This window comes from Ruditapes philippinarum, unplaced genomic scaffold, assembly GCF_026571515.1.
Source record: "Ruditapes philippinarum isolate M1 unplaced genomic scaffold, ASM2657151v2 ctg663_1_1_1_1, whole genome shotgun sequence".
NCBI classification, from domain to species: Eukaryota; Metazoa; Mollusca; class Bivalvia; order Venerida; family Veneridae; genus Ruditapes; species Ruditapes philippinarum.
In genome coordinates, this window is record NW_026864384.1 from 181079 (window position 1) to 201549 (window position 20471).

The 20471-nt window shown below is 33.6% G+C and overlaps 1 long non-coding RNA gene across 1 annotated transcript in view; it reads left to right on the plus strand.

Moving 5' to 3' along the window:
- The first annotated feature begins 308 nt into the window (after positions 1-308).
- Positions 309-20471, plus strand: part of LOC132725415 (uncharacterized) — a 31905-nt gene continuing 11742 nt past the window's right edge. Inside the window, exons 1-2 of the long non-coding RNA XR_009625053.1 lie at positions 309-2947; positions 9049-9110. This is a non-coding gene — a long non-coding RNA (uncharacterized LOC132725415). The remainder of the gene's footprint in view (positions 2948-9048; positions 9111-20471) is intronic.

The window sequence follows — 20471 nt, forward strand, 5'->3', positions numbered from 1 at the left end:
GTTTGTTATTTCAAAGAGGGCTGAATTGTACTTTTATGAATTAGAGTAATTTCTAATGATTTGATTCATTCAACAGTTGACACTTTGTGTCACTTTTCTTATTCAGAGGCTTGTGGACGTGTCCCAGCAACCCCTGCTCCGACCACAGTTCCGACCCCCACAGAACCAACAATTAATGGTAGTTTACGAGGGTTAGAGTGTAGATCAGATGAAGTAAATAAAACAGCATGTTTAAATCAAGGCACATGTTTTGTACTAGTCATAGAGGGCGAAAGAAAGGCTTCCTGCCAGTGAGTATTTTTTTGGTCATTTCAAGGTTGTAATAACTCTTGTAAGACCTCAGTGATATTTGTCAAGAGTTATTGCCCCCTGTGATTTTGAGATATACATGTATATACAATACAGTTAGAATTTGAATAAATATAATATCCTTACCTGAATATCAAGAAAAGGTTAGGGTCTGCTGTATCCCTGTAAAACATAGAGGATATTGAATGAGTGAATGTTTAATACGATATTTATTGAACGAGTTAAAGGGACTCCACTGAGGTTTTTTGACATGACGGGACTGAAAATATTTTTTCCAGATAAATGTTCCATTTGATGAAGGTTTAGACCACTAATCTTTGCGCAAAATTTCAGATCATTCGCGCACTTTGTTTTTCCACAATAATTATTCAAATGGTAAAAAAATGACCCAAAATGAGAAGCGTTTAAACGCTTTTCGCTCAAATCGGGCTAAGAGAAGCATAAAAATACGATTTTCAATTTATTTCAAAGTATATTCCTTAACTATCTTTGCATATATTTTTGTTTAAAGTGGCCCAGCTCATTTATGTAAGAAATTCAAATGTTAGGTTTTTAGGCTTTTAAACCTCAGTGGAGTCCCTTTAAATAAAATCATATTATGCGAGCGTTTTGCGAGCATAGTATTGTTTTATTCAAAAAGGCTCGCATAATGTTGTTTTATTCATTAAGTTCAATAAATTTAGTATTGAATCTACATGAATATAATATTATTTTTATCACATATCTAAAATGAGAACAGTAAACTGTTAAAGAGTCATTTTTAGCTCAACTTTTTTTGAAAAAAAAGTAGAGGTATTGTTATAGTCCTGGCAGCGTTGCTGTGGCCGTACCCGTTGCCGTCCGCAAACTTGTACCTGGATCATTACTTTTTTAGTTCTTGGTGTATTGTCTTCATACTTGGCCACAACAACCCTTGGGGCAAGACCTTTCAGTAGACCACACTAACCTTGACCTTCATCCATAAATGACTTTGACCTTCAAGGTCAAAAGTTCAAATTTTGCTTGTTCTAGCTATTATTGGCTGTAACTTTTGTTATTTTTGAATGGATTGTCTTCAAACTTGAACATAATAATCTTCAAGGATATCTCTTAAAAATAACCAGACAGACCTTGACCTTCACTCATAAATGACTATGACTTTCAAGGTCAAATCATTGAAATTCTCATTTTTTAGCTTTTTTTTTTTTTTTTTTTTTTTTTTGAAAAAAAAAGTAGAGGTATTGTTATAGTCGCGGCGCCGTTGCCGTCCGCAAACTTGTACCTGGATCATAACTTTTTTATTTCTTGGTGTATTGTCTTCATACTTGGCCACAACAACCCTTGGGACAAGACCTTTCAGTAGACCACACTAACCTTGACCTTCATCCATAAATGACCTTGACCTTCAAGGTTAAATGTCCAAATTTTGCTTGTTCATGCTGTTATTGGCTGTAACTTTGTTATTTTTGAATGGATTGTCTTCAAACTTGAACATAATAATGTTCAAGGATATCCCTTAAAAAAAACCAGACAGACCTTGACCTTCACTCATAAATGACTTTGACTTTGAAGGTCAAATTATTGAAATTTTCATTTTTTTTGGCTATTATTGGCTGTAACTTTGTTATTTATGAATGGATTGTCTTCAAACTTGAACATAATAATCTTCAGGGATATCCCTTAAAAATAACCAGACAGACCTTGACCTTCACTCATAAATGACCTTGACTTTGAAGGTCAAATTATTGAAATATTCATTTTTTTGGCTATTATTGGTTGTTATTTTTGAATGGATTGTCTTAAAACTTGAACATAATAATCTTCAAGGATAACTCTTAAAAATAACCTGACAGACCTTGACCTTCACTCATTAATGACGTTGTCTTTGAAATAATTGAAATATTATTGAAATTTCATTTTTTTGGCTATTATTGGTTGTTATTTTTGAATGGATTGTCTTAAAACTTGAACATAATAATCTTCAAGGATAACTCTTAAAAATAACCTGACAGACCTTGACCTTCACTCATTAATGACATTGTCTTTGAAGGTCAAATTATTGAAATTTTCATTGTTATGGCTGTAACTGACTGTAACTTTGCTATTATTGAAGGGATCAACTTCATATTATAACAGAACATTCTTAAGGACCAGACCTTGTTGTTTATCAAACCCAAATTTGCTTGGGTTCTTTAATGACCTTGACCTTGAAGGTTAAATTACTGAATTTTCTCAGATTTGTGCATTAAATGACCATAATTATATATTTATTGGTGTGTGTGTGTGTGTATATATATATATATATATATATATATACAAAAAATGAAAACAAGTGCCGGAAAAAAGTCACATATAAATAAAACAAATAACACAGTCCATGAGTTAACTTATTTAATTATTTGCCAACCGGTTTCTCTTATGATCATCAGGGCAAATGTGACGTCGTCGCATAGTAACGACGTTTTTGTGTACACATGTGTACGCATAATCTAAAAATAGTAACGTCATAATATAGTATTTAGTTTTGGATTAAAAACATCAATAAAATAGCGTTCTTTACATAACCTAGCTGAAACGTTTTTACTGTGAAATTTATAAAATGGGAAAATACCAAATTTCGGGTCTTTTTTAGAGCATTTATCTAAATGTTCACTTAAAGGTAATTGTCTTGTTGATGACACAAAGTGACAGGGTGAGCTTTTGTGATCGCTTTTCTTCCGGCGTCCGGCGTCCGTCAGTCGTCCGTAAACTTTTACTTTGAATGACATCTCCTCATAAACCGCTGAGCCAATTTCATCCAAACTTCACAGGAATGTTCCTGTGGTGGTCACCTTTAAAAATTGTTCAAAGAATTTAATTCCATGCAGAACTCTGGTTGCCATGGCAACCGATAGAAAAAACTTAAAATATCTTCTTTTAAAAAACCCAAAGAGGTAGAGCTTAGATATTTGGCATGAACCATTCATTTTTCAACCCTTTTGTCTAAGTCATATTTTAATTTCTTTTTGCAATAAATGTATTTTAGTAATTTTATTATGCAAATCCATGAATATAATTCTGAAAATCAGAAATTAAAACAACACATTGTCTTAAATATATCCTTGAAATATGTAATTAATGTAATTTAGTATTACTATTTTTGCATTTAATTAATATCCAAACAAAGATAACTTCAAGGTCAAAATTTTAAGCAAAACAGGAATCATTTAACAATAGTTCCCCAATTCTTTTAGACATTTTATATTTAAAAAAAAACCACACAACAAATTTAAAACATTTTGAAAAATCATACCTATACAGAGAAAGACACAATTATGATAAAAGAGCTTTAATTTAGTTGCCAATAAGAAATTTACACACACTGACAAAGTGTTTTCACACCTGCATAGATAAGAAAGACATGATCATAAATTGGTAATTGAACACGTCACCAGTTAAGATTATGTTTAAATCTACATTAAAATACACAGAACATTGACACATAAAATTGCTGTCCTGTTTTTAGAGGATTTTTTATGCATGTTTATCATTAGAAACCATAGAAAATCGTCCGGTTTTCGGAATTCAGAGGTTCCTGTATTCAGAGGATTTTTTTCAATGAACATAATTATAAGGAGAAAATACGGGACTTTTAAAATGGTCCGGTTTTCAGAGGATTCCGGTTTTCAGAGGGTCCGGTTTTCAGAGTTTTTACTGTATATATATATATAAATGCGTCTCTATATAAATGTATCTATATAAATATATATAAATGCGTAGATAAAATAATAATGTTTAAGAAATAACAAACTCCATGTATATTCGGTAGCGCTTTCAATGCTTTCTTCGCATATCTTCAGCCAAAACTTTAATAAACAATAAACATATAAACAAATGACGTAAAGTCATGAAAAAAAAGCGGGAACGTTAAATGATAACGTATTTCCCGGCAAACACAATTTGGTTATTTATACTGTAAAATTATAATATTACAGACATTAAGCATAATCCGTACAATCTGGCAGTGAATTAATGACATTTATTAAAGGGAGGTAATAAAATTCACAAGTTAATGATTTAATGGCCACAAATTGTATGGTAATTAACAATTTTTACTGAATAGATATTGGTTAATAAACGAACAAATACGGGAAATACGTATATATATATGCCCTTTGTCCGGGACATAACTCGGAAACCATAAAAGGTATCAACAAGAAACTTGTAGGTTGATAGATCGCATTGATTAGAAGTGCAGTGCAAATAACAGTAACTCTGCCTTGCCTTATTTTGGAATTATTGCACTTTTTCCAAGGACATAACTCTGAAACTACAAGAGGTGTACTTTCCTGTGTCCAAAACCTACATTGGGAGCATCACCCGGCTCAAACCTCAAAACTTCATACTTCAAATATATGTTCCTTATTATCAACCACATCTTATGTGAGAAGGTTTATAACTCTAGCACCAATATTTTCAGATTTATCTCCCCTTGAACTTAGAATTTTCCTTAAAAAATATTATTTTTTACTGTAACTTCTTTATTACTTAAGGGCTCAACTTCATACTTCAAATATATGTTCCTTATCATTAACCACAATTTACGTGACAAGGTTCATAACTCTTGTACCAATGTTGCAAGAATTATCTCCCTGTTAACTTAGATTTTTTACTTGAAAAATATTACTTTTTACTATAACTTCTTTAGTTTTAAAGGTATCTTCCTCAAACTTCAAATACATATTCCTTATCATCAACCAGATCTTATGTGACAAGGTTCGTTATTCTCGAAGCAATATTTTCAGATTAATCACCCTTTGAACTTAGAAATTTCTGAAAGAAATATTATAACTTCTTTACTTTTTAAGGTATCTACTTCAAACTTCAAATATATATTTCTTATCAACACACATGTTGTGTGACAAGGTCAATATTTGTTTCCCAGTAAATTTATTATGATAAAATAAACGGACTTACCCAAGAATCGTTGTTGATACGTGAAATAAAAGTATTCCTCAACACTGCTGAATTTTATAACAATTTTTAACTCCTTTAACCCATTACTTCATGAGCATTTTGTGAAAAATGGCTGTTTTCATTGAAAAGTCTCCCATTACAAGTTCAAATTGCTATAAAACTATAAAAACTGCTTCAATACTAATCAAACTTGGCACAAATGTTGACTGGACCATTGCCTTTGCAACAGCATGCTCAGGCTTAAATTTTCTGTTACCATGGCAACGAGGGGACATCTCAAAATTGCCAAATATCACTATTTTGTGTTGATTTTTTCCATCTAAATTGATTTCAAAGTGCTGCAACTTCTCAATTGATTGAGATAGAGTCAAATGCTTTTCAGCGTTGGTTACACGTTACATTATGATCGATCTGGGGTCATTTTTAGCCTCTCACAAGTCCAAAATTTTCTTGGCGATGAGGGGGACTGCCGCCCCCTTCAAACCCCCCCCAAACAGAAGGGGGCACAACCCCCTAGCAACCCCCTGATGTATCTTTTGGTTGGAGGGCTGCTCCGAAAAAGTGATCACTTTTTTTAACAACATTTCTCAAACAAAAACAAGTGTTGGGGCCTAAATAAGGCATTTTTTCACCATTTGAGACAACAAAAAGGGGGAGGGGGTGAAAAAGGCGTGTATATCGCGTAATGGGTTAATACTTAAAGATAACACTTTTCTTGGGATTGCAATTTTTTGTGATTGATAAGCCCAAGTCTTAGCCTTGATATGCTATGGTTGATGCTGCATCATCTCTCTATGGGGCCCCAAAGGGAAGTTATGTGGGAGACGAAATAGACTTATATTGGCAAAATTATCCCTTTTGAAAAGACTGTCAAAAAATATAACTACATCGTATCATATTTTCTTTACAAATTATTATTTTCTTAAAAAATTAACATTTCTTTTTAATGAAATGTTAGTATTTGATGTAAAATAATATTTTGAAGTTTATGGTTATCTTTGAAACAAGTATATAATTGATTTGAAGGGAAAAAACGATGGATAAAGCACTATAAACTGCGTCGGATCTACAAAACTTTATAAAAATTCTGACCCGCTTCAAGTTGCAAGTTCACTATTACTTTTACCGAACTAAGCGGAAAAAAGTGGAGCTTGTTAAAATATATATCTGGTTTTCAGGTATTTCCAACAAAAAGAATAATAAACAAAAACCTACCATTTTCGATCCAAGATGGCAGCGTTTGTTTACGTTTTGTAGGATACGACGCAATTTTGACTCCCAGCCCTGGACATTCACCACTTAATTTCAGTCCATTTATTTTAAGCCTTGTATATCTAATTATTCATGCAAAATAATATTTGTTAACTAAAAAAAGGAATGCGCAGGTCAAGTTCAAATTTGTTTATGGTTCTATGATTTTTGGCAGAATTATGCCCCTTTCACTTTGAAAATAATATGAAATTTTCAGTTTCCATTCTTTATCTCCCAACAGTATTACACATTCAACTCAAATTTGACATATGGATATGTCAAAGGAATGCGCCGGCCAAGTTCGAATTTGGTCATGGTTCGATGATTTTTGGCATTATAAAAGTTTTGCTCCTTTCACTTTGAAAATAATATGAAATTTTCAGTTTCTGCTCATTATCTCCACCAAGGGTATTACACATTCAACTCAAATTTGACATATGGATACATCAAAGGAATGCGCAGGTCAAGTTCGAATTTTGTCATGGTTCAATGATTTTTGGCAGAGTTATGTCCCTTTCACTATGAAAATAATATGAATTTTTCAGTTTCCCTTCATTATCTGCCCAACTGTATTACACATTCAACTCAAATTTGACATATGGATATGTCATAAGAATGGGCAGGTCAAATTCGAATTTGGTCATGGTTTAATGATTTTTTGGCAGAGTTATGCCCCTTTCACTTTGAAAATAATATGAAATTTTCAGTCTCCCCAATGGTATTACACATTCAACTCAAATTTGACATATGGATATGTTAAAGGAATGTACAGGTCAAATTCGAATTTGGTCATGGTTTAATGATTTTTTGGCAGAGTTATGCCCCTTTAACTTTGAAAAAAAAGGAAAATTTCAGTTTCCGTTCATTATCTCCCCAACAGTTGTACATATTCAACTCAAATTTGACATATGGATATGTCATAAGAATACACTGGTCAAGTTTGAATTTGGCCATGGTTTGATGATAGCTGACAGAGTTATCCCTCTTGAAGTTTGAAAAAAATCAGAAATTTTTAGTTTCCGTTCATTATCTCCCCAATGGTTGTACACATTGAACTTAAATTTGACATAAAGATACATCTTAGGAATAAGCAGTTCAAGTTTGAATTTAGTCATGGTTCAATGATTTTGGGCAAAGTAATCTCTCTTGAATGTTTGAAAAAATTTGAATTTTCAGTTTCAGCACTCATACTTTTGTGGAAATGTATGTAGTCATGATTTTGGCTACAAATATGCTATAAATACACTATATGAATAGTTTTAAGGGCTTTGAACTTAAAATGAAAAAAATAGTTTGTGCAAACAAATTTGGAACTAAATATTAAAACATCTGAAATTTTGGCTGCATGCAGGGGCATCCGTGGCGTGACGACACATTTCTAGTTCACAAATGTAATCTGGTTTTTTTTTTATGCCACCGCAGCGTCCACGATGCAGTGGCATATAGCGATTAACTTGTGTGTCTGTCTGTGTGCGTGCATGTGTGTGTGATAGATTATATAGTTAACTTAAAAAATCTTCTTGTGATTAACCAATAGTTCAATTTCAACCAAACTTAACAGGATTGTTACTTGGGTGAAGGGCTTTCAAAGTTGTTCAGAGAATTTGATTCTATGCAAAAATCTGGCAACCAAAAGGAATTATAAGAAAAAATTTAAAAAATATTCTTGTAAAGATCCACATGGGTGAGCATAACTATTTTGCATAAGGCATTGTCTGGTAGACGCCTCTACCAAGATTGTTGGAATTATAGTCCTGGGATCAAAATTGGGCCCACCCCAGGGGGTGTCATTGATTTTCACCATGTAATAAATCTCTGACAAAAAGACTGGTCACTCTGTCAGCAGTTAACCACGAAATAAAGAAACATGTACAACAAAATCGCTAAGATTAGATTTGCTAAATTTAGATTACTGACAAAATCGCAAAAATTGCCATACGCAAAAATAACCTGATATATGGTATATGAATCAAATTGATGTTTTCTTTATATGAAAATATAATGAATGAGTGTTCGACATTTTTCTATTGAGTGAAATTCATTGTCAAATATTAATAAACAAACATTATTCTTTGTGTTATAGATGAAATTTGATTAATGATTTTGTAATTCATCTGATTAATCAATTTTAATCATAACCTTACAATTCATACTTCATTATTAGCTTTTTTTTAATCAAATAATGTTCAAACATTATTTGATTAAAAAAGCTAATTTCCAACTTTCACCCATGTAGTTGCTTTTTGATATAAAAACAATCTACTCCTACAGTCTAGAATGCAATGTTCTTAATTGTAAATAGTATTTATTTTATAGTATTGCTTTATATAACATTATCCTAAAGACATTATCCTAAAGGTACAGTTCATAAATGATTAATCAATATAATTTTATATTGAATACTTTTACTAATTGATGCAAAATAAATTATGTCCTATTTAGTACCTTATAAATCAATATTAAATCACCTAATGTTATCTATTAGATAATAGTATAGTAATTGTGAAAATTAAGTTATATGAGATAACCAAAACGTTTTTCTATATGTTACAGTTGCACATATGAATATGAGGGCGTACGGTGCCAGCAGTTGAATATTGAAGTTATTGTTCCAAGTAAGCATTGCTACAAATTCTACTTTAATATATTATTGTTAACAGATATATTAAAATGTTGAACATTTATTTTTCACTAGCTGCACAAAATGGTACACAGGAAGACGATGTCAACATATCAACTCAGACCTGATTTTCTCGAGTAAGATAGTATCACATAACCCTAGATGTTTTTATATGATGTTTAAACTAACTTCAGAAGTAACATGGACTGGTTATCCTATGACTTTGTGTTTCTTTGAAGTGATGAGTAAACAATATGCACCAGTTTCCTAATTATCAGTTTTATGATTCAGTAAATCTTTTATTGAAGTTTTCCTGCATTTTTGATTTATACTCACATTTTTTAAATGAAACATCATACCTGATACATTATCATACATTATCAGACAAGATGTAGTTTTTTGTTTTTGTTGTTTTTTCTTCAAAATTTATAATGGGAATAAAAACAGAATTACTGAATCAAGTTTTGGCTAGCCTTTGTTTAAGTCTTAGATGACCCTTTATGCTCATCTGAGAATTTGTGATTACTATTTTCCGGTTTTTTTTGCACCCATATACATATTATTATTTTTATTTTTACCCACACATATATATAAAAGTGTCGGAACTAGAAAAATTATACTAAAGGATAACTGACATTAACTTAATTTATTGCCTACTGGTTTCTATAATCATCAGGGCAAATAAACATAAAACCATAGTTAAATCATTTGACTTTATTTTTATGTACACGTGTATGCAACGTAAAAAATGTCTACGTCATCAATTTTTATGGTTTAAACACATCAATAAAATGAAGCTCTTTTGATTACCTAGCTGATACATCAGTATTATAGAATTTGTAAAAAGGAAATATGGAAAATTTAGGAGTATACTGTTACAACAAATATCTAAATGTGCACTTAAAGGAATTGATGTAAAACCCAATCAAAACTAAGAAACAAAAATGAATGGATGCTGCAAGAACAATTATTTTTCCCCAAACTTGGGGATATAAAACATAGAATAAAGATAAATAAATATAGATAAATAAATAAAACAAGAAGACAGATCTTTGAATCTCTGTTTAATATGTTTGTAAAAGCATGGTAATGCTGTCAAATTTTCTTTAATGATGAGAATAACCACCAATCAAAGTAGGAGTTTACTGAAACCTTTTTGAACATAAAAGGTACGTTGGTTAAAATGTAGCATTCATATAAAATAGTTCCTTTTATTCCTACCTTTTAAATGAAAACGTTCCTACTTTTCCTAACTTTTTTGCTAAACTTTCCTATTTTTTCATAATTTTTATTTAGGCTAGTTAAAGGCCTGTAGTATATTGTGTAAATGCCCAGATAGATTTTATAATTTTCAAAAACATTTACTATTTGACAAATGATGTTCATATTGTAATTTTTACATTTTTACACAAACAAGGCCTTTTCTGCAATTAGACATTTTTTTCCCATCAAACTCAATGATTTAAGAGCTTGAATGATTAATGGAAACTATCAATAGATAATTCGTATATAAATAAAAACCAGACAAGATTTACATGGAAACTTACTTTATTGATAGAGATATTACTTAGATAACTTGCAATATTATTGTGAAGATTTAGTGGTTTATTTATTAAGAAAGTCTCAAATACTTTTTCCCCTAATGTTTTATAAATAATTGTTTAAAGTCAGTATCATACATTTAAAAAAAATGTTTGTGCTTGTCAATAATGATAATATAATGATAATTTTGACATTGTCTGGTTTAATAATAGGAGGTCGAAAAATTAACTGAGATCAACATGAACATACTACTCTATAGTAGTTATTTCTCAGTAGTCAGTAGAGCAAATAAATTACCTAAGTCCATTAACATGCACATTTAAGTTTTTAAAGACGACCATATTATGCTCCTCCATTGTTTTCCATGACCTAATTTGTTCATGCTTATTTATGTGATATATTTATTTTCATTTCTTCTTTTGTCATTTTTTTTTTTGTCCATGTGAATTATTGTTTAATTTATTCACACATTTAAACACCATTTTTATATTCAATTCTAATAATCACTTCATTTTTTACCTTCCTTAGTAATGATTAGTTAAAAGTTACAATGCCAGGAATTAATTTGTTTGCCTATAAACAAATGGCCTGCTCCCATTCTCTGTTTATTGTTGGATGTTACTGTTGTACCTAACAGCTGTGAGCTTCATCTAATAATCATTTTATAAAACATTTTATTGTTAGACAGAAACAGGTTGAAGACTTGCAAAAATAACTATTATAGACCAAGCTTTTGTCTGAATGATTTGTTCTAGACCAAATATGTGTTATTGTGTTTTTTTAATTATTTGTTTTTTTTACCTATTCTATTTGCATTATCTGTTCTGGACTGATTTTACTTGGGTCAGTTAGTGTACAAGATGAATTTTACTGGAATCGCTCATAGATCTACTAGATGACCATGTTTAGGAGAGTAACTAAATTATAAATTTTAGTTTATAACAATCTCCTTTTATAACGGTCCGTCAGTCCACATCTTGGTTCCCGGACAATAACTATAATTTGGAATGAGGTATTGTAATCAAACTTAGTATATACATTTGTAGCAACCTTATGTTGAGACCCCGGTTGGTATTGCATTTGGACCCCCTGGGGTCAAGGTCAAGGCCACCATTACTAAAAATAGAAAACTGGTTTCCGAACAATAACTAGAGTTAGGAATGAGATATTGTAATCAAACTTGGTGTATAGCAAGCTTATATGAAAAACCCGTTTGGGATTGCAATAAATTGAAATAATATTATTCTTTGTACACAGTTGATACTTCATGTACTAAAGATTGAGTTCAAAGTTTTCTATAGACCACTTATTTTTCAAAAAATTGCTTGTGGGGGTATTAATCACCTTCTGTGATAGGTCTAGTTATCACTCTAAACGAAGTTTAGGGTGGGGGGTATATTGGAGTCACCCTGTGGTGAACCATAACTCCATCTTGATTAATTACAGAGTTATTGCCCTTTGTTACTTTTCCTTGTCTGGAGCTTAACTTGAAAACTACTGGTTGGAATTCAATACAATTTCATACAATGGTTAATATATTGAGAGAACCAGAACTCTATTTGGACTTATTACAGTTATTGCCCTTTGTTACTTTTTTGTCCAGTGCATAAATTGAAAACTAGTAGTTGGAATTCAATACAACTTCATACAATGGTCAAGCGCAATGAGAGGAAGTCCAGTGCATAACTTAAAAAAACTAATATTTAGAATTTAATGCAACTTCATGCAATGGTCAAGCGCGATGAGAGGAAGTGCAGTGCTTAAGAAGCTTAACTCTTTCTGGACTTTTTACAGGAGTAATTCAATAAAACTTCATCAATAGTCAACCACATTGAAAGGAAATGCAACATACTATCTTTAATTGCCCACAACCATAACTCTGTTTCAATTCTTTTACAAGGAATTCTGTTACTAGTAAGTTCCTAGTTTCGAAAGCAGTCTTAAGAAATATCAATGAAAATACATTGAAAATGTAACAATGCTGAATAAAAGTGTCAAATATAAGGTAAATGGTTTAAATCAATTTTTAGCTCACCTATCAAACTGACAAGGTGAGCTTTTATGATCACAGTTCGTCCAGGGTCCATCATCTGTCAGTAAACTTTTACTTTAAACAACATCTCCTTATAAATTGATAAGCAAATTTCAAGCAAACTTCACAGGAATGTTTCTTTGGTGGTACCCTGTAAGAATTGTTAGCTCACCTGACCACAAAGTGGTCAAGGTGAGGTATAGTGATTGGTCTATGTCCGGCGTTGTGCGTCTTGCGTCGTCAACAATTAGGGTTGTCTAGCAGTCACAGTCATCAAAGTTTGTCAGAATGTTTGTCTCAATGAAATACAGGTCAAGTATGAAGATGGGTCATCTCGGGTCAAAAAACTAGGTCACAGGAGCTAAAAATAGAAAAATCTTGTTAACACTCTAGTGGCTGCAGTTTTAATTCAAATGTCCTGAATATTGGTCAGGAAGGTTGTTTTGATGATTTCTAGGTCAAGTATGAATATGGGTTATCTCTGGTAAAAAACTACTGGGATGTAAGTGAGACCCCAGCTTTAGATATTTAGCATAATACATCTTCTAATATGTGTCTACCAGATTTTTTCATATAAATGCCCTGGGGTCAAAATTGCCCCCACTCCAGTGGGGTTATTGATTTTCCTCCAGGCCTCAACACTAACTTTTTAGCAGGTGGTAAGCTGGACCACTGGATTTGAAATTCAGGTGGTCCTTCTGGAAGTCAGGTGGTTCATCATTTTTAGGGGGGGATTTAGATTTACCTTTGTCCTTCCATCCGGATGTCTGTCCGTCAGTCTGTCCGGTCTCATTTTGCCGTCCGTTCTCATTTTGTGTCACACATAACTCAAAAAGTCTTTGACCTAGGGTCATGGTAAAAATGGTTTCCGATCAATAACTAAAGAATGCTTAGGTCTAGGAACTTGTAACTTGGTATGACGTTCATGACCAGCAGATGACCCCAATTGATTAGGGTAGAGGGGTCGTAGGTCAAGGTTACATTGACCTTGTAGGTAAAAATGGTTTCAGATTAATAACTAAAGAACGCTTAGGTGTAGGAACTTCAAACTTGGTTTGATGATTGTTCATGACTAGCAGATGACCCATATTGATTTGTGGGTCAAGGGGTCAAAGGTTAAAGTCACATTAACCTTGTAAGTAAAAAACAGTTTCTGAGTAATAACTAAAGAACACTTAGGCCTAGGAATTTCAAACTTAAGTATGATGATTGTTTATGACCAGCAGATTACCCCTATTGATTTTTGGGGTCAATGGATTAAAGGTCAAGGTCACATTGGGCTTGTAGGTAAAAACAGTTTCCGAGTAATAACTAAAGAACGCTTAGGCCTAGGAACTTCAAACCTGGTATGATGATTGTTCATGACCAGCGGATGACCCCTATTGATTTTGGGGTGAAGGGGTCAAGGTCACATTGACCTTGAGGGTAAAAAAAGGTTTCCGATCAATAACTTGACAACCCATGGGCTGTTGGCCCTCAAGCTTAGTAGGTGCATTGGACTTGACCAGTAGATGACCCCTATTGATTTCGGGTCAAGGGTTTTAAAGATCAAGGTTGCATTGACCTTGTAGATAAAAACAGTTTCTGATCAATAACTTGACAAGCTATTGGCCCTCAAATTTTGTAGGTGCATTGGTCTTGGCCAGTAGATGACCTCTATTGATTTTAGGGTCAGGGGGTCAAAGGTCAAGGTTGCATTGACCTTGTATTTCAAAATGGTTTTCTATCAATAACTGGACAACCCATGGACCCCTGACCTTCAAGCTTTGGTCAGAAGATGACCTCAATGGATTTCTGGCATTAAGGGGTCAGAGGTCAAGATCACATTGACCTTATAGGTAACAACGCTTTCTGATCAATATCCCAACTCATGGGCCCTTTACCTTCAAACTTCACAGGTGCATTAGTCTTGGCCAGTAGATAACCCTTATTGATTTAAGGATCAAAGGTCAATGTCATATTGACCTTGTATGTAAAGACTGTTTTTGACCAATTACTCAACAACTCAAGTTGCCTTGGTTGATATTTTTTATTAAACTAAAAGTCCTTTCGGTATATACAGTTCAAGGTCTTATGTAATATAACAACTTGGCTGTCATTAATGAGCCCTACATGATTCATAAAGTTTATGCATATATTATTTGGTAAGATTTGTAATAACTTTGTCATAAATTGCTGCACACAACCTCTGCAGTCACAATTACCTAGGGACTAGTCATGACCAGTAATTAACCCTTATTGATTTATTGGTAACTACGTCAAAAGTCAGTCATAATAACCTGATTATATGACTAATTAGCTGCCGATAGGGGGCATACATGTTTTACTAACATATCTTGATTTAGAATTTGTAGAGTTATTGCCCTTGACTTAGTAAAAATTTTCAATTTTCAAATTGTGTCGCACATAGCTCAAAAAGTATTTGACCGAGGGTCATGAAACTTTATAGGAATATTAATCAGCATGTGTAGTTGTGCACCTGGGTATTTTCGTGTGGAGTTATGTAATATTTGTAGAGTTATTACTCTTGTACCATCCCTAGTTGTGCACATCACCTGCATGTTCTGCTTTGCTGCACAAAATGGCGGTCAGAGCTATAAATAGAAAAATCTTGTCCCGCTTTCACAGGTCATTTTAGCTACTGGTGGGATTTGAATGAAACTTCACATGAGTGACCATACATAGTTTTGGGAGACATATATGTTTTTTGTGACAAAAACCATTCTAGTTTTTTCTGTTTTTATGCTCCCCGAAGGGTGAGCATCTAGTTGCCGCTTTGTCCATCCATCTGTCCGTCCGTCTATCCGCTTTTCTTGTCCGAGACATAACTTTGAAACAACAAGAGGTATCAACATAAAACTTTGTAGGTAGATAGATCTCATTGAGTAGGTGTGCAGTGCACAAGAACCGTAACTCTGCCTTGCCTAATTTTTTAATTATTGCCCTTTGTTAGGAATGGCCTTTGTCTGTCAGTTCTTCCGTTCGTCCGCACTACCGAATAGGGATAAGGGGCCATCTAACTGTAAACAGAACAAAAGAGAACAATAGAGTTCATTCTGTAACAATAGAATAAGGGGCCATTGGCCCTCTATTAAACAATAGAAAATAACAAAAGAAATGGCCCCTTATTACATTTGCCCGGACATCTGTCCGTCCATCCGTTTATCTGTCCGTAACACTTTCATGTCTTTTAAACTTTAAACTTTTAAACTTTTAAACCACTGAAAAAATAAATTGGCACAAGTAATCACCATAATGAGACAATGTGAAGAGCACAATAATTGGGTTACTTCCCCAAGATCATGATCACACTTAAAGGTCAAATATTAAAAGGTCTTCATTTCATAATAAAAGTCTACATTTCGTGTCCGCTCAAACTACTGAATTTTTTTAAAAATAACTTGGCACAAGTTATCACCATAATGAGAGGATGTGCAGAGCGCAATAATTGGGTTGCTACCACCAAGGTCAAGGTCACACTTAAAGGTCAAATGTTAAAAGCTCTTCATTTCATAATAAAAGTCTACATTTTGTGTCCGCTTCATAACTTTTAAACTACTGATTTTTTAACCAGGTTTTCCGAAGGAAAAAACTGGTTATTAGATTGAGGTATGTCGGCGGGCGGGCGTAAACAATTTCTTCTGTGCACAACTCATTCTACATTTCTCAACGGATTTTGACCAAACTTTCACAGAAGCTTTGTCATCAAGTGCCCTGGTGCATATTGTCGGGGTTTTGCGATTGGATAATATTTGACCTAATTATGGCCCTTTGTTTTTTTTCCTTATATAGAATATATAGTGAACAATTTCTTCTGTGCGCAACTCCTCCTACATTTCTCAACGAATTTTGACCAAACTTTCACAGAAGCTTTGTCATCAAGTGCCCTGCGGCATATTGTCGGGGTTTTGCGATTAGATAATATTTGACCTAATTATGGCCCTTTGTTTTTTTTCCTTATATAGAATATATAGTGAACAATTTCTTCTGTGCGCAACTCCTCCTACATTTCTCAACAAAATTTGACCAAACTTTCACAAAAGCTTTGTCATCAAGTGCCCTGCGGCATATTGTCGGGGTTTTGCGATTGGATAATATTTGACCTAATTATGGCCCTTTGTTTTTTTTCCTTATATAGAATATATAGTGAACAATTTCTTCTGTGCGCAACTCCTCCTACATTTCTCAACGAATTTTGACCAGACTTTCACAGAAGCTTTGTCATCAAGTGCCCTGCGGCATATTGTCAGGGTTTTGCGATTGAATAATATTTGACCTAATTATGGCCCTTTGTTTTTTTTCCTTATATAGAATATATAGCGAACAATTTCTTCTGTGCGCAACTCCTCCTACATTTCACCTCGGATTTTGACCAAACTTTCACAGAACCTTTGTCATCAAGTGCCCTGGCGCATATTATCGGGGTTTTGGGATTGGATAATATTTCACCTAATTATGGCCCTTTGTTTTTTTTCCTTATATAGAATATATAGTGAACATTTTCTTCTGTGCTGAACTCCCTCTACATTTCTAAACGGATTTTGGCCAAACTTTCACAGAAACTTTGTCATCAAGTGCACTGATGCATGTTGTCAGGGTTTTGTGATTGGATAATATTTGACCTAATTATGGCCCTTTGTTTTTTTTCCTTATACAGAATATATAGTGAACAATTTCTATCGTGCGCAATTTCTCCTACATTTCTCAACGGATTTTGACCAAACTTTCACAGAAGCTTTGTCATCAAGTGCCCTGGCGCATATTGTCAGGGTTTTGTGATTGGATAATATTTGACCTAATTATGGCCCTTTGTTTTTTTTTCCTTATATAGAATATATAGTGAACAATTTCTTCTGTGCGCAACTCCTCCTACATTTCACCACGGATTTTGACCAAACTTTCACAGAACCTTTGTCATCAAGTGCCCTGGCGCATATTGTCGGGGTTTTGGGATTGGGTAATATTTGACCTAATTATATCTCTTTGTTTTTTTCCTTATAAAGAATATATAGTGAACATTTTCTTCTGTGCTGAACTCCCTCTACATTTCTAAATTTTGACCAAACCTACACAGAAACTTTGTCATCAAGTGCCCTGGTGCATGTTGTCAGGGTTTTGTGATTGGATAATATTTGACCAAATTATGGCCCTTTGTTTTTTTTTCTTATACAGAATATATTGTGAACAATTTCTATCGTGCGCAATTTCTCCTACATTTCTCAACGGATTTTGACCAAACTTTCACAGAAGCTTTGTTATCAAGTGCCCTGGCGCACATTGTCGGGGTTTTGTGATTGGATAATATTTGACCTAATTATGGCGCTTTGTTTTTTTTCCTTATACAGAATTATCAATATATAGTGTACAAATTCTTCTGTGCTGAACTCATCCTACATTTCTCAACGTATTTTGTTCAAACTTTCACAGAAGCTTTGTCATCAAGTGCCCTGACACATATTGTCGGGGTTTTGTGATTGGATAATTTTTTTATCTAATTATGGCCCTTTGTTTTTTTTCCTTATACAGAATATATAGTGAACGCTTCTTCAGTGGCAATTCCTCCTACATTATTCATGTTTTACATTGAACATAGTTACATTGTTTGTTGCTTGTATTTGTATTTCAAATACAACATATTTATCTACAATGGTGATAATTGAAAACCTGGTTTCATGGCATTGCCATGTTTCTTGTTTAAAAAATAAAATGGCACAAGTTATCACCATAATGAGACAATGTGCAGAGCGCAATAATTGGGTTGCTACCCCCCCCCCCCCCCAAGTTCAAAGTCACACTTAGAGGTCAAATGTTCAAAACTCTTAATTTCATAATAAAAAGTCTAACTTTTACTTTAAACAACATCTCCTCATAAACCACTCAGCCAATTTCATCCAAACTTCACAGGAATGTTTCTTTGTTAGTTAACTTTAAAAATAGTTCAAAGAATTTTATTCCAAGCAGAACTCTGGTTGCCATGGCAATCGAAAGAAAAAACTTAAAATATCTTTTAGAAAACCGAAAGAGCTAGAGCTTAAATATTTGGCATGATACATCATCTAGTCAGTGTCTACCAAGTTTGTTCAAATAAAAGCCCTGGGGTAAAAATTGGCCCAGCCCCAGGGGGTCATTGTTTTTCCCTTTATGTATATAGTAAAAACTTAAAAAATCTTCTTTTAAAAACCCCAAAGAGCTAGAGCTAAGATATTTAGCATGAAACATCTTCTTATTGGTGTCTACCAAATGTGTTCAAATAAAAGCCCCTGGTTTAAAATTGGCCTTTGCCTAGGGGCCTATATACAGGTGAGCGATTTCAGGGCCATCATGGCCCTCTTGTTACGATAACTTGGCAGAAATGATCACCATTATGACACCATTGGCAGAGGACAATAATCAAGTCACAACTCTGAAGGTCAGGGTCACATTCATAGGTCCAATGTAAAAAACATCTATTTTTCATGTCTGCTCTTTAACTTATTGACAATTCAAAGGTTTTAAAATAACTTGGCACAAATGATAATCACCATGACACAATCTGCAACATCCAGGTTGCTACCCCAAAGGTCAAGGTTATATGAGCCGTGTCATGACAAAACCAATATAATGGGTTTGCGACCAGCATGGATCCAGACCAGCCTGCGCATTCGCGCAGTCTGATCAGGATCCATGCTGTTAGCTTATCAACTCTATTACAAGTGGAGAAACTGACAGCGAACAGCATGGATCCTGATCAGACTGCGCGGATGCGCAGGCTGGTCTGGATCCATGCTGGTCGCAAAACCACTATGTTGGTTTTGTCATGACACGGCTCATATGTTCTCCATAACTTTTTTTACTTTATGGAAGATTTCAAATAACATGGCACAAATAATCACCATTATGAGACTTTGTGCTTATGATATGCATGGCATAACAACAAGGTCCTGGCTGTAAAAGGTTCACTGCGACAGGGGATTTAGCTGTCCTCCAGACTGCCTTGTTTATTTTTACACTTTGAACTTTGTCCGGGACATAATTTTAAAACTATTAGAGTTATCAACATGAAACTTTGTAGGTAGATAGATCTTATTGAGTAGGTGTGCAGTTCACAAGAACTGTAACTCTGCCTTGCCTAATACTTGAATTATTGCCCTTTGTTTATTTTTACACTTTGAACTTTGTCCGGAACATAACTCTAAAACTATAAGAGTTATCAACATGAAACTTTGCAGATAGATAGATCTCATTGAGAAAATTTGCAGTGCACAAGAACCATAACTCTGTCTTGTCTAATTTTTGAGCTATTGTCATTGTTCATTTTGACACTTAAAACTTTGTCCGGGACATAACTCTTAAAATATAAGAGATATCAACATGAAACTTTGTAGGTAGATAGGTCTCATTGGGTAGAAGTGCAGTGCTAAAGAACTATAACTCTGCCTTGCCTTATTTTGGAGTTATTGCCCTTTGTTTATTTTTACTTTTTGACTTTTGTCCCGGACATAACTCTATAACTATTAGAGATATCAACATGAACTTTGTAGGTACATGTAGATAGATCTCATTGGATAGAACTGCAATGCTAAAGAACTTTAACACAGCCTTGTCTAATTTTGGAGTTATTGCCCTTTGTTCATTTTTACACTTTGAATTTTACCCGGGACATAACTCTGAAACTATTTGAGATATCATCACAAAACTTAATAGATAGATAGATCTCATTGAATAGAAGTGCAGTGCATAAAACCATAACTCTGCCTTGCCTAATTTTGGAGTTTTTGCCCTTTGTTCATTTTTTTATACTTT